At 34.8% G+C, this 12,367-nt stretch overlaps 1 protein-coding gene and 1 pseudogene across 2 annotated transcripts in view; one reads left to right on the top strand and one right to left on the bottom strand.

Moving 5' to 3' along the window:
• Positions 1-12,367, bottom strand: part of TPST1 (tyrosylprotein sulfotransferase 1) — a 106,479-nt gene that overhangs the window by 28,310 nt on the left and 65,802 nt on the right. The window lies entirely within an intron of this gene.
• LOC120592008 (uncharacterized) lies at positions 3,981-4,099 on the top strand (annotated as a pseudogene).

Here is a 12,367-nt window from a genome sequence, read left to right as displayed (position 1 = left end):
GGACATGGAAGCAACCGAAGTGTCCTACAATAGATGATTGGATAAAGAAGCTGTGCTATATATAATCAATGGAATATTACTCAGCTATAAGAAGAGATGAAATACTGCCATTTGCGACAGCTTGAGTGGACCTCGAGATAATCATGCTAAGTGAAACAAGCCAGACAGAAAAAGTTGAAAACCACATGATATCACTTATATGTGAGATATAAACCTAAAAGCAACAAATGAACAGGACAAACAAACATAGATTCATAGATATGGACAATAGACTAGTGGTTACCTGAGGATAGGGGATTGAGGAAGGAGGGGGTGGTAGACAGACTAAAGGGGGTCAAATATGTGGTGACAGAAAGAAATCTAACTATGGGAGGTGAACACACAATGCAATATATATATGCCTTACGTTTAATTGTACACCTGAAACTTACTGGATTTTGTTAACCAATGTCACCATAAAAATAAAAACTAAAAAGAATCAAGCATGATATAGCATAAAAAACAATGCTCATGTATCTTTGTTTATATCACAGAGTAGACATTAAGGTAACAAGAGTATTTACAAATAAAGAGAGACATTTGAAAATAGTAATGTGTTAAGTTCACTAGAAAGACATAACTCTAAATCTGAATATTTTTTAATATCCTAGCTTCTAAATAGCTAACGCAAAACTTGAGAGATCTAAAAAAGAAATAAACAACACTGCAGTGAGAGATTTAACACACTTGTTTAGGTGATAGAACAAATTGACAACATTGATAAGGTTACAGAAGATTTTATAACACAGTTAACCACCTTGACAATGTTATTATATGGCAATTGTAAGCAAAAACTGCAGAATAAATATTCCTTTCAAGGAGATGAAAAAGATTTGCTGAAATTAAAAATTTGCTTGGCTAAAAGCAAGTGTTAAGAAATTTCAAAAATGTGAAAAATGTAACAATAGATTATCTTGTTATTATGGTGTTAAGGTAGAAATTAATTGTAGGAAGATAACTATAAAATCTCTAAATGCTTGTAAATTAAGGAGTAAACTTCTAAAAAGCCCATGGAACAACAACAACAAAAAGAAATCAAAATGAAAATTATCCAACACGTTGAAATAAATGACAATAAAATACTACATATAAAAACATCTAGGATGCTGATGATACAGCTTTGCTGAAAATGAAGTTTATACCCTTAAATGAATATTTAAGAACAGAATAAAGGTTGAAACCAATGATCTAAGCATCCATCTTTGGAAGTTAGATTAAGAATAGCATATTAAATCCAAAAACAAAAAAGGAGAAATAACAAAGATCAAGCGGAAATTGATAAAACAGATAATAGATACAAGCCAAAAGATGATTTTACAAACCTCAGGCAAAACTAGTTTTAAAAAAAACCCATAAAGATAACCAATAATATAAATGAAACAGAAATCATCATCCCAGACATTTAAAAGATAATCTAGCAGATGGTTTGCCAATTTTGTTCATCTTAAATAACCAACTCCTAGTTTTGCTGATTCTCTATTTTTATCTATTCTCTATTTCATTAATTTCCGCTCTAATATTTATTATTTTCTTCCATCTTTGTATAGTTTTCTGTTCTTTTTCCAGTTCTTCAAGGCATAAATTTAGGCTGTTGGTTTGAGATCTTCCTTCATCTTTAATATAGGAATATACAGATAAATTTCCCTTAGTAATGCTTTCACAGAATTTTGTAAGTTTTGGTCTGTTGTATTCTTGTTTTCATTCATCTCCAAGTATTTTCAAATTTCCCTAGTGATTTCTTCTTTGGTTGAGTATGTTTAATTTTCACATATTTGAAAATTATTCAGTTTTTCTTGTTATTAATTTTTAGTCTCATCCTATTGTGGTTGGAGAAGATACTTTTATATGATTTAAATCATTTAAAATGCACTGAAAGTTATTTAATGGCATAACATATGGTCTACGCTAAAAAATGTTCCATGTGCAACTGAGAAGAATATGCTTTTATTGGGTGGACTGTTCTGTTGGGTCTAGGTGGTTTATAGTGTTATCCAAGTCCTCTATTTCCTTATTGATCTGTCTACATGTTCTATCTGAAATTGAAATTCTGTCAATGATTGTTCCATGTATTTTGGGGATCTGTTGTTTGGTGTACAAATGATTATAACTGTTACATCTTTTGATGAACTGACCATTTAATCAATATATAATGTTCTCCTTTGTCACTCATGACAATTTTTTACTTAAAATCTATATTGTCTGATATTAGTGCCACTTCACCTCTTTTTTTTGATTATTATTTGCATAAAACATATTTTCCTTCTTTTCACTCACAATCTATTTTGTCTTTGGATCTAAAGTGAGTCTCTTATAAGCAGTAAATAATTGAATTATGTTTTTCAATCCACTGTCACACTGTCTTTTAATTTATGAGTTTAACCCATTTATGTTTAAAGTTACTATTGACAATACAGGACTTCTGCCATTTTGCTATTTGTTTTCTATGTGTTCTATTTTTTTCATTCTTCAAATCCTCTAATACTGCCTTTCTTTTGTTTTTGATTTATTTTTCACGTGCACCATTGTGATTCTCTTCATTTCCTTCCCTCTATGTCTTTTACTTATTTTCTTAGTGGTTATAATAGGGATTACAGTTTTTGTAAATTTATACCAATCTGAGGGTGGGGAGGAGGAGGAGGGGAAGCAGAGAGAAGGAGGAGGAAGAGGGGAGAGGGAGAGGGCAGAGGAGAAGACACAAATAACTAAAACCAGAAATGAAAGTGGAAACATTACTATTGAATTTATAGAAATCAGAAAGATTATAAAAAGTATCAATAACTGTCTGTCCCAAAATAATCTAGATGAAATGAAAAAATTCCTAGGAAAAACATAAATTACCAAATCTGACTCATAAAGAAACAGAAAATTTCAACAGACTTGTAACAAGTAAAGAGACTGAGTCAGTAATAAAAATATTCCAACAACAACAACAACAAAAGCCTAGGGCCAGATGGCTTCACTGGTGAAATCTATAAAACATTTAGAGAAAAACTAACATCAATCCTACTCCAATTATTCTAAAAAATAGAAGAGAAAGAAGTATTTCCTAATACATTTTATGAAGCCAGTATCACTTGATACCAGAGCCGGACAAAAGTACCAGAAGTAAAATTAAAGACCAATATCACTTATGAATACAGATGCAAAAATCCTCAATAATATACTAGTGAATCGAATCTAATAGCACATTAAAAGATTATACACTATGACTAAAATGAATATATCCCAGGAATGCTAGGGTGGTCCAACAAAAGAAAATTAATGTAATGTAATATATAATAATGAAATATTGCAGAAAAGCCACATAATCAATCATCTCAAAAGACTTAGAAAAAGCATCTGACAAAATTTAACAGCTTTCATAACAAAAACATTCAGAAAACTAGAAGTACACAGTAACTCCATTAACTTAATAGAGGGCATTCATGAAGAATCAACATCTAACATCACACCTAATGGTGAAAAACTAAAAACTTCCCACTAAAATCAGTAATAAGACAAGGAAGCCTACTTTTGCACTGCTTTTCCATCATGTACTGGAAGCTTAATGAGAACAGCTTTGCAAGAAAAAAAAAAAGCATCCAATTTAAAAAGGAAGAAATAAAACTATCTCTATTTGTAGATGACATGATTCTATATGTAGAAAATCCCAACAAATCTAATACACATACATAAAAGAACTAGATAAGTCAGAGAAAGATAAATATCATATTATTTCACTTATCTGTGGAATCTAAAGAACAGATTAAACAAACAAAGCAGAAATAGACTCATAGATACAAAGAACAAATTTATGGTTGCCAGATGGGGAGAGGGGATTGGGAGGCTGGATGAAAAAAGGTGAAAGGATTAAGAAGTACAAATTGATAGTTACAAAAGTCATGGGGATATAAGGATACAGTGTAGGGAATATAGTCACTAATATTGAAATAACTATTTACGTGTATGGCCATGCTACTCTGAACAAACCCAATCCTGTCTGATCTTGGAAGCTAAGTAGGATTGGGCCTGGTTCGTACTTGGATGGGAAACCACCTAGGAAGACCAGGTGCTATAGGTGTAAAAAAAAAAAAAGGAAAGAACAAGAAAACAATAAAGAAAGAAATAACTATTTATGTTGCCAAGTGGCTACTAGACTTATTGAGGGAATCACTTTGTAAATTATATAAACTTCTAACCACTATGCTATACACTTGGAACTAATATCAAATAATATTGAATGTTAACTGTAATTGAAAAATAAGAAAAATTTTAAAAGAGCAACAAGAATTAAAACATGAATTCAGCAGAGACGCAAGATAAGAGCAACATACAAAATGACTTGTGCTTATATGCACCAGCAAAAAAATAATAAAAAAGGAAATTAAGAAACCAATTCCATTTATAACAACATCTAAAAGAATAAAATACCTAGGAATAAATTTAAAGAGAGTAAAAGACTTATACAGTAAAAGCAACTCGACACTGATGGAAAAAATTAAGGAAGACATAATTATATGAGAAAACATTCCATGTTCTCAGATTACAACATTTTAACATTGTTAAGATGGTAATACTCTCAAAAGTGATCTATAGATTTAATACAATCACTATCAAAATTCCAATGGCTTTTCTTTTTAAAGAAATTAGAAAGCTAATCATCAAATTCACATGGAACTGCAAGAGGCCCTGAATAGCCAAAGTTCAAGAGATCGTGTTGATTTCGAAATTCACTCTAAAGCCACAATAATCAAAACACTGGTACTAGCATAAGTATGATCTATACTGACATATAGACCACTGGAATGGAATTGTGATCACAAAAGTTAACCCAAACATCTACGGCCAATTGATTTTACACAAGGATGTCAAAACCATTCAATAATGTAAAGAATAATCTCTTCAACAAATGAAACTGGGCCAACTGGATATGCAAAAAATAAAGTTGTAACCCTCCTTCATTCCATATATAAAAATTAGCTCAAAATGGAACAAAGACCTAAATATAAGAACAAAAAGTATTAAAAGAAAACATGGATAAATCTTCCTAATTTTGGATGTAACAAAAACACAAACAACAAAAGGGGGAGCAAAGATAAATTGGTCTGCATAAAAATTGTCCATCAAGGTTTTGGAGAAACATGGCAGAGTGAGAAACTCTCCCCTTGAAACAACAATAAGCTGAACACCTAAAACTCAACAAAAACACCCAAACTGCACACTAGCATGTCTGAGCATGGGATCTGCACATAAGAGCTACTACAGGTCAGAACCCTAGGTGTTGGGTGGTGGACTGGGAGAAATAAAGAAGCTGCCTCTCACAGCCGTCACAATTCACTACAAAAACAATCAGAAAACAATTTATAAAATGGTAATAACTACATACTTATCAATAATTACTTTAAAAGTAAATAGACTAAATGCTCCAATCAAAAAATACAGGATGGTTGAATGGATAAGAAAACAAAACCCTTACATATGCTGCCTACAAGAGACTTGCTTCAGACACACAGGCTGAAAGTAAAGAGATGGAGGCAACCAGCACGCAGAATCACCTGAGGTCTGGCTGAGCAGAAGCCCTACAACTAGGAACAAAAATGAGAGGTCACCTTAAACCGGTAGGAGGGGACTAGATGCGAAACAGATCAGTCCCACAACCACGTGTGGGGATTGAGATTTGGGAGGGTTATATTGGCTGCAGAGCCCCCGCCTGAGGAGTGAGGAGTCCCAGCCACACACTCCCTAGCCCTGGGTTTCAGCACCGGGAAAGTAAGTCCCCACAAGCTCTGGCTGTGAAAACCAGAGGCAGTTGTGGCTGAATGAAATGGAGGGCTGAATGAAATGGAGGGCTGCAGGAGTTGTAGACATTCCTCTTAAAGGGTCCACTCCTGGACTTTCTCACTGATGGACTTACCAACTCTGAGCGCTAGCATTAGGGCAGCTGCTTGAGGAGCGTCAGGGATATATGGGGAGATACTGAGTTCTCGGGCTTCAGGGCAAGGGCTGGAGGGGCAGCTTTCTCCCGGACATAAGTGCTGGCAATATCCATTGTTCCTTGGTTGAGCCCTCTCCACTCCCAGTGTGAGGACAGAGGTGCCACCATAGGTGAGTCACCATCAAACTGGAAAACACAGGTTTCTCCACTCAGGGGATTCTGTGAGACTCCACTCTACCAACTTGTGGGCCCACTCAAGCCGATTCCAGTGGTTTATTCCATACAAATGGTCTGTCTTTGTTCCTGCTATGGACTTTCCTAAAATCTCTCAAAGGTTCACCAAACCCAAAGAAGCAGCATCTGGTCTTGGCATGCCCTGTACCTCTTACTGAGCAGCCACAAGCCACATACTAGCAGCAGCTGGCCTTGGTTTCTGGCTTGGCCCCTCAAAGCACCTATAAGTCCAGCACTGGTGGCAACCATATGTGGATTGCTTGGTAACTCTTACCAGGTGGTCCCAGAGGTGAACAGGCTGCAGCTGAACTTGGCTTGCAGCTAGACCCCACCATTAGGTGTGCCACAGGGCCTCACAGAACACCTACTATACAAGGCCACTCTACTAAGACAGGGAGACTTAGGAGCCCTAATACATAGAAACAAACACAGGGAGGCAACCAATATGCAAAGACAAAGAAACATGTTCCACTTGAAAGAACAGAACAAAGCTCCAGAAAAATAATTCAACAAAATGGACACAAGCAATCTACCAGATGCAGAGTTCAAAACACTGATTATAAAGATGCTCAATGATCTCAGTGAGAACTTTGACAAAGAAATGGGAAACGAAAACTGAGATTTAAAAATATATTAAAAAAACTAATCAGAAATGAAGAATATAATACATAAAATGAAGAATACATTACAGGGAATCAATGATAAATCGGATGAAGCAGAGGATTGAATCAGTGATTTGGAAGATAAGGAAGCAGAAAATATCCAATCAGCACAGCAAGAAACAAACAAAAAATAATAATAATAATAAAGAGAATAGTTTAAGGGGCCTCTGTGACATCAAGTGTACCGATATTTGTATCATAGGGGTACCAGAAAGAGAAGAGCAAAGAATTAAAACCTATTGGAAAATAACTGAAAACTCCCCTAACCTGACCAAGGAAATATATATACAAGCCGAGAAAGAGCAGAGAGTGCCAAATAAGATGAACTCGAAGAGGTCCACACCAAAACACAACATTAATTAAAATTCCAAAGGTTAAAGACAAAGAGAGAATCTTAAAAGCAGCAAAAGAAAAGAAATTAGTTATCTCGAGGGAGCTCCCATAAGACTGTCAGGTAATTTCCCAATGGAAACTTTATGAGCCAGAAGGACTTGGCACAAAATATTCAAAGTGAAGAAAAGCAAGAACCTATAACCAAGATTACACTACCTAGAAAAACTATCATTTGGAACTGAAGGACAAAGAATGAGCTTCCGAGACAAGAAAAAGCTAAAGGAGTTAATTACCACCAGCCAGTGTTACAGGAAATGTTGGAAGAACCTCTTTAAGAAGAAGAAAAAAATATGTATCAAAAATATGGATAAAGAATGGCAATAACTACATATCTATCAACAAGTACTTCAAATGAAAAAGAATTAGGTGCTCCAATCAAAAGATAGTGTGGCTGAATGGATAACAAGACTCTTACATATACAGCCTACAAGAGAATTCCTTCAGATTAAAGGACACACAGATGGAGAGTAAAGGGATGGAAAAAGATATTTCATGATGGACATAGAATATTGTGCTGAGTGGAATAAGTCAGAGAAAGTCAAATGCTATATGATTTCATGTACATGTGGAATCTAAAGAACAAAACAAAACAAACAAAAAACAGAAAGTCATAGATACAGAGAACATTTTGAGGGTTACCAAATGGGAGGAGTGTTGGAGGGGTCGGTGAAAAAGGGAGAAGTCACAAAATAGTCGTGGAGATATAAAATATGGCATAAGGAATATAGTTAATAATATTATAATAACTATGTACAATGTCAGAGGGGCACTAGAGATTTGGGGGTGATCGCTGTGAGTTATAGAGATGTCTAATCACTATATTGCACATGTGAAACTAATGTAATATTATATGCCAAATATAATTGAAAAATTAAAAATATTATTTAAAAAGAAAATAGAAAATGTATTTCATGAAAACAAAAACAAACAAACAAAAAGCTAGGGTAGCAATACTTATAGCAGACAAAACAGAGTAAAATGAAGGCTAAAACAAGGACAAAGAAAGACCTAGTAATTCTACTTCTGGGTATTTATCAGAAGAAACCCAAACACTAATCCAAAAACACATATTCATCCATATGATCATTGCAGTATTGTTTACAGTAACTAAGATATGGAAGCAAACTAAGTGTCCATCAATAAATGAATGGATAGAGAAATGGTACATTATAAGTAGTGTGGTGTTACTCGGCCATAAAAAAAAAAAAATGAAATCTTACCATCTGCAACAATATGGATAGACCTGAAGGGTATTGTGCTAAGTGGAATAAGTCAGAGAAAGACAAATACCATATAATTTTACTTATATGTGGAATCTAAAAAACAAAACAAACAAACCAGAAACAAACTCAGAGATACATAGAACATTTTGATGGTTGCCAGATGGTTGGGGGTTAGATGAAAAAGGAGAAGGAATTATGAAGTACAAATTAGCAGTTACAAAATAGTCATGGGTATATGAAGTATAGCAAAGGAATAAAGTCAGTAATGGCTATGTATGGTATCAGATGGGTACTGGATTTATTGAGGTGATCACTTTATGGGTTGTGTGGATGTCTGGTCATTATGTTGTATACCTGAAATTAGTATAGTGTTGTAAGTGACCTGTAATTGAAACATAAACTTTATTTTTTAAAAAAACATTTTAACATTAAATGTAGTGGAAATTAATTCTTTATATATTTTTATTTCTTTTGAACAAAAAAATGAGAACCAATTATGCTTGTGTAACAAGGGATGAGGGTACTAATTTGGAAATTGAAAATCATCAAATTAAGTTCAATTACAAATAAAATAGCCAGAGGGAGTGTTAAATTTTTTTCAGTGTCTTCAATGGTTTATCGCTTTTTTCTGTTTATATCAATAAAACATATTAATTATAAAAATTAAACCAAAAAAATACAACCAGGTGAGTAATTACATTACATGTAAGTGAGTTAAATACTCCATTTATTTATTTATTTACTTACTTACTGATTTATTGAATTAGGATTTTTTTCCAGCTCTATTGAAGTATAATAGACAATTAATTGCTCATATTTACATTGTACAAGTCAATGAATTTTTTTTCAATTGTAGTTGGCATACAATAATATATATATTAGTTTCAATTGTACAGCATACTGATTAGAGATCTATATAACTCATGAAGTGGTCACCCCACTGAATCAAATATCCCTCTTCCCCCTTACATATTTTTTACAATATTGTTGACTATTTTCCTTATGCTACAATTTATATATCCATGATTTTTTGGATCTACCCATTTGTACTTCTTAATCCTTTTGCATTTTTCACTGTCCCCGCCAACCCTCCTTTCCATTTAGTAGCCCTCAAAATATTCTCTGTATCTATGTTTGTACACAATTTTGTTGTTGTTGTTTATTTTGTCCTTTAGATTCCACATGTACATGAAATCATGTGGTATTTGTCTTTCTCTATCTGACTTACTTCATTCAGCATAATATCCTCTAAGTCCATCAAGGCAATATGTTTTTCTATCCCCTTCCTTTTAGTCTGTGTGTATCTTTAACTCTGAAGTGAGTTTCTTATAGGTAGAATATGTAGGGGCTTGTTTTCTGTATCCATTCAGCCACTCTATCTCTTGGTTGGAGTACTTAATTCTTTTCCATTTGAGGTAGTCATTGATAGATATGTAGTTATTACCATTCTTTATTCATGTTTTTGAAACATTTTTTCTTCTTAAGGAAGTCCCTTCAACAATTCCTGTAATATTTACTGGCTTGGTGTTGATAAATTCCTTTAGCTTATTTTTGTCTGGGAAGCTCTTTATCTGTCCTTCAACTCTAAATGGTAACTTCGCTGGATAAAATATTCTTGGTTGTAGATCTTGGGTGTTCATCACGTTGAAGATTTTGTGCCAAGCCCCTTTGTTCTGCAAAGCTGCTTTTGAGAAATCAGGTGCCAGTCTTATGGGTGCTCCCTTGTAGGTAACTAATTGCTTTTCTCTTGCTGCTTTTAAGATTCTCTCTTTATATTTAAACTTTGGCATTTTAATTATGATGTGTCTTGGTGTGGGCCTCTTTCAGTTGATGGTTTTTGGTGGGCTCACTGACCTTCCTGGAGCTCTATGTCTATTTCCTTTACCAGGTTAGGAAAGTTTTCCATCATTATTTCTTCAAATATATATTCAAGTTCTTGTTCTCCCTCTTCAGGTACCCCTATGTCATGGATATTGTTATCCTTAATTTTGTCCCATAGGCTCCTTAAATTATTATTATATTCTTGGTTACTTTTTTCTTGCTGTTCTGATTGGGTGACCTTGGCTTCCCCATCCTCTATATAGGTGATTTGATCCTCTTCTTCATCCACTCCATTCATTCCTTTTAATATATTCTTCATCTCAGATAAGGCATTCTTCATTTCTGACTGGTTCACTTTTATAATTTCCATTTCCATTTTTATGTTTTTTATCTCCTTGTTAAAGTTCTCACTGAGTTCATCTACACTTCTCTTAATTTCACTGAGCATCTCTATAACCGGCATTTTGACCTCTGCATCTGTTAGATTGCTTGACTCCATTTTTCCTCAATTGCTGTTCTAGTCTTTCATATGGTTTCTGCTTCTTTGTCTTCCCATTTGACTGCCTTTCTGTGTCTGCATCTATGTACTAATCAAAGCTCCTAAGTCTCCTGGTCTTATTAGTGTGGCTTTGTGTAGTAGGTGTCCTATGGCACAGTCCTGAGAGGGGTTCTGGCTGCCAGCCAAGTTTAGCCCCAGCCTGTGTACCACCAGGGTCACTTGTTAAGATTCAGCAAGCAATCCACAGATGCTGTGCTTATAGCTGCCTCAAGAAACCATGCCAGAAACCGAGGTTAGCTTCCACCAATGTGAGTCTTGGCAATGCTCAGCAAGTGGCACAAGACTCGCCGATGACACAACTGGATGTGGCTTGGGTGGGGCCATAAGTTGAGAAACACGAAGTTTCAAGGAATCCTCTGGGTACAGCGACCTCTGTTATCCAGTTTGATGACATCTCAGCTATGTCTGCACCTTTGTCCACGCACCGGGATGGAGGAGGGCTCAATAGAGGGACAATGGATACTGCCAGCACTTCTGCCTGGGAAAGAGCCTGCCTCTGTCCCTTGCTCCAGCAACTCAGTGTCCCTGTGTAAGTCCCTGGTGCCTCCCGAGCAGCCGACCTGGTGCTGGTGCTCAGAGCAAGCAAGTCCTTTATCACTAAAGTCCGGTTGCCAACTGGCCCCTTTAAGAGAAACGTCTGTAGCTGCCGCTGCCTTAGCCTCTGTCTCACTCACCCACTCAGAGCCTGGCAGCCTTGCATCTTCATCTCCTCCTACCTCCAACCATTTCAAGGTGATTTCTTATTCTCTCCCTAGTTGTAGGGCTTCTGTTCATCGAGACCCCAGGCAATTCTGCTTGCTGTTTGCTCCGTGTTTCCATCATAATTTTGATGTGGTCACAAGAACGGATGAACAAAGCTTCTATCATCTATGCCATTTTGCCCAATCTTCTAAATTCTCCATTTAAGATTATAACATGGGATTAATAGAATCAGTTACAACTCTTTATAATCAATATACTTTATTAAATACATAGATTAAGAGTGGATGGAAAAATTATACCATGTATAATTTTATTCACAATGTGAATAAAAATAATGTCATCACTATCTTTATATTAAAGTAGACCTTCAGAGAGTAATATTGGAAATAATGATATATATTTCATAATAATAAAAGAGTTAATTTCTCAGAAAATTATAAAAGAGTATGCTCCTAATAATAGAGAACACATGAAGTAAATTTGATAGAAATAAAAGGAAAAATAAAAAAATCACATTTTTCCAAAAATTATTAAAATTAGACAAAAAATTAATAACAACAAGATCTGAGCAACACTGTGGAAACAACTTCACCTAATTGATATTTATAGAATTCTGCAACAACTACAAAATATACATTCTCTTGAGTAAAGATGTGAGGTCATATGTTGGCCATAAAGCAGTTTTCAATACATTTCAAAGGACTAAAACTATACCGAGTGTGTTCTCTGACCATATGGAATTATAACTAGAAAATCTCCAAATATTTAAAAAGTAAACGGGATTCTAAGAAGTCTTGGCTTTATCCTGGAGTACCAATGG

Source organism: Pteropus medius, unplaced genomic scaffold, assembly GCF_902729225.1.
Source record: "Pteropus medius unplaced genomic scaffold, Ma_sr-lr_union100, whole genome shotgun sequence".
Lineage (NCBI taxonomy): Eukaryota > Metazoa > Chordata > Mammalia > Chiroptera > Pteropodidae > Pteropus > Pteropus medius.
The sequence above is the reverse complement of the archived record's forward strand: the minus strand, read 5'-3'. Positions and strand labels throughout refer to the sequence as shown.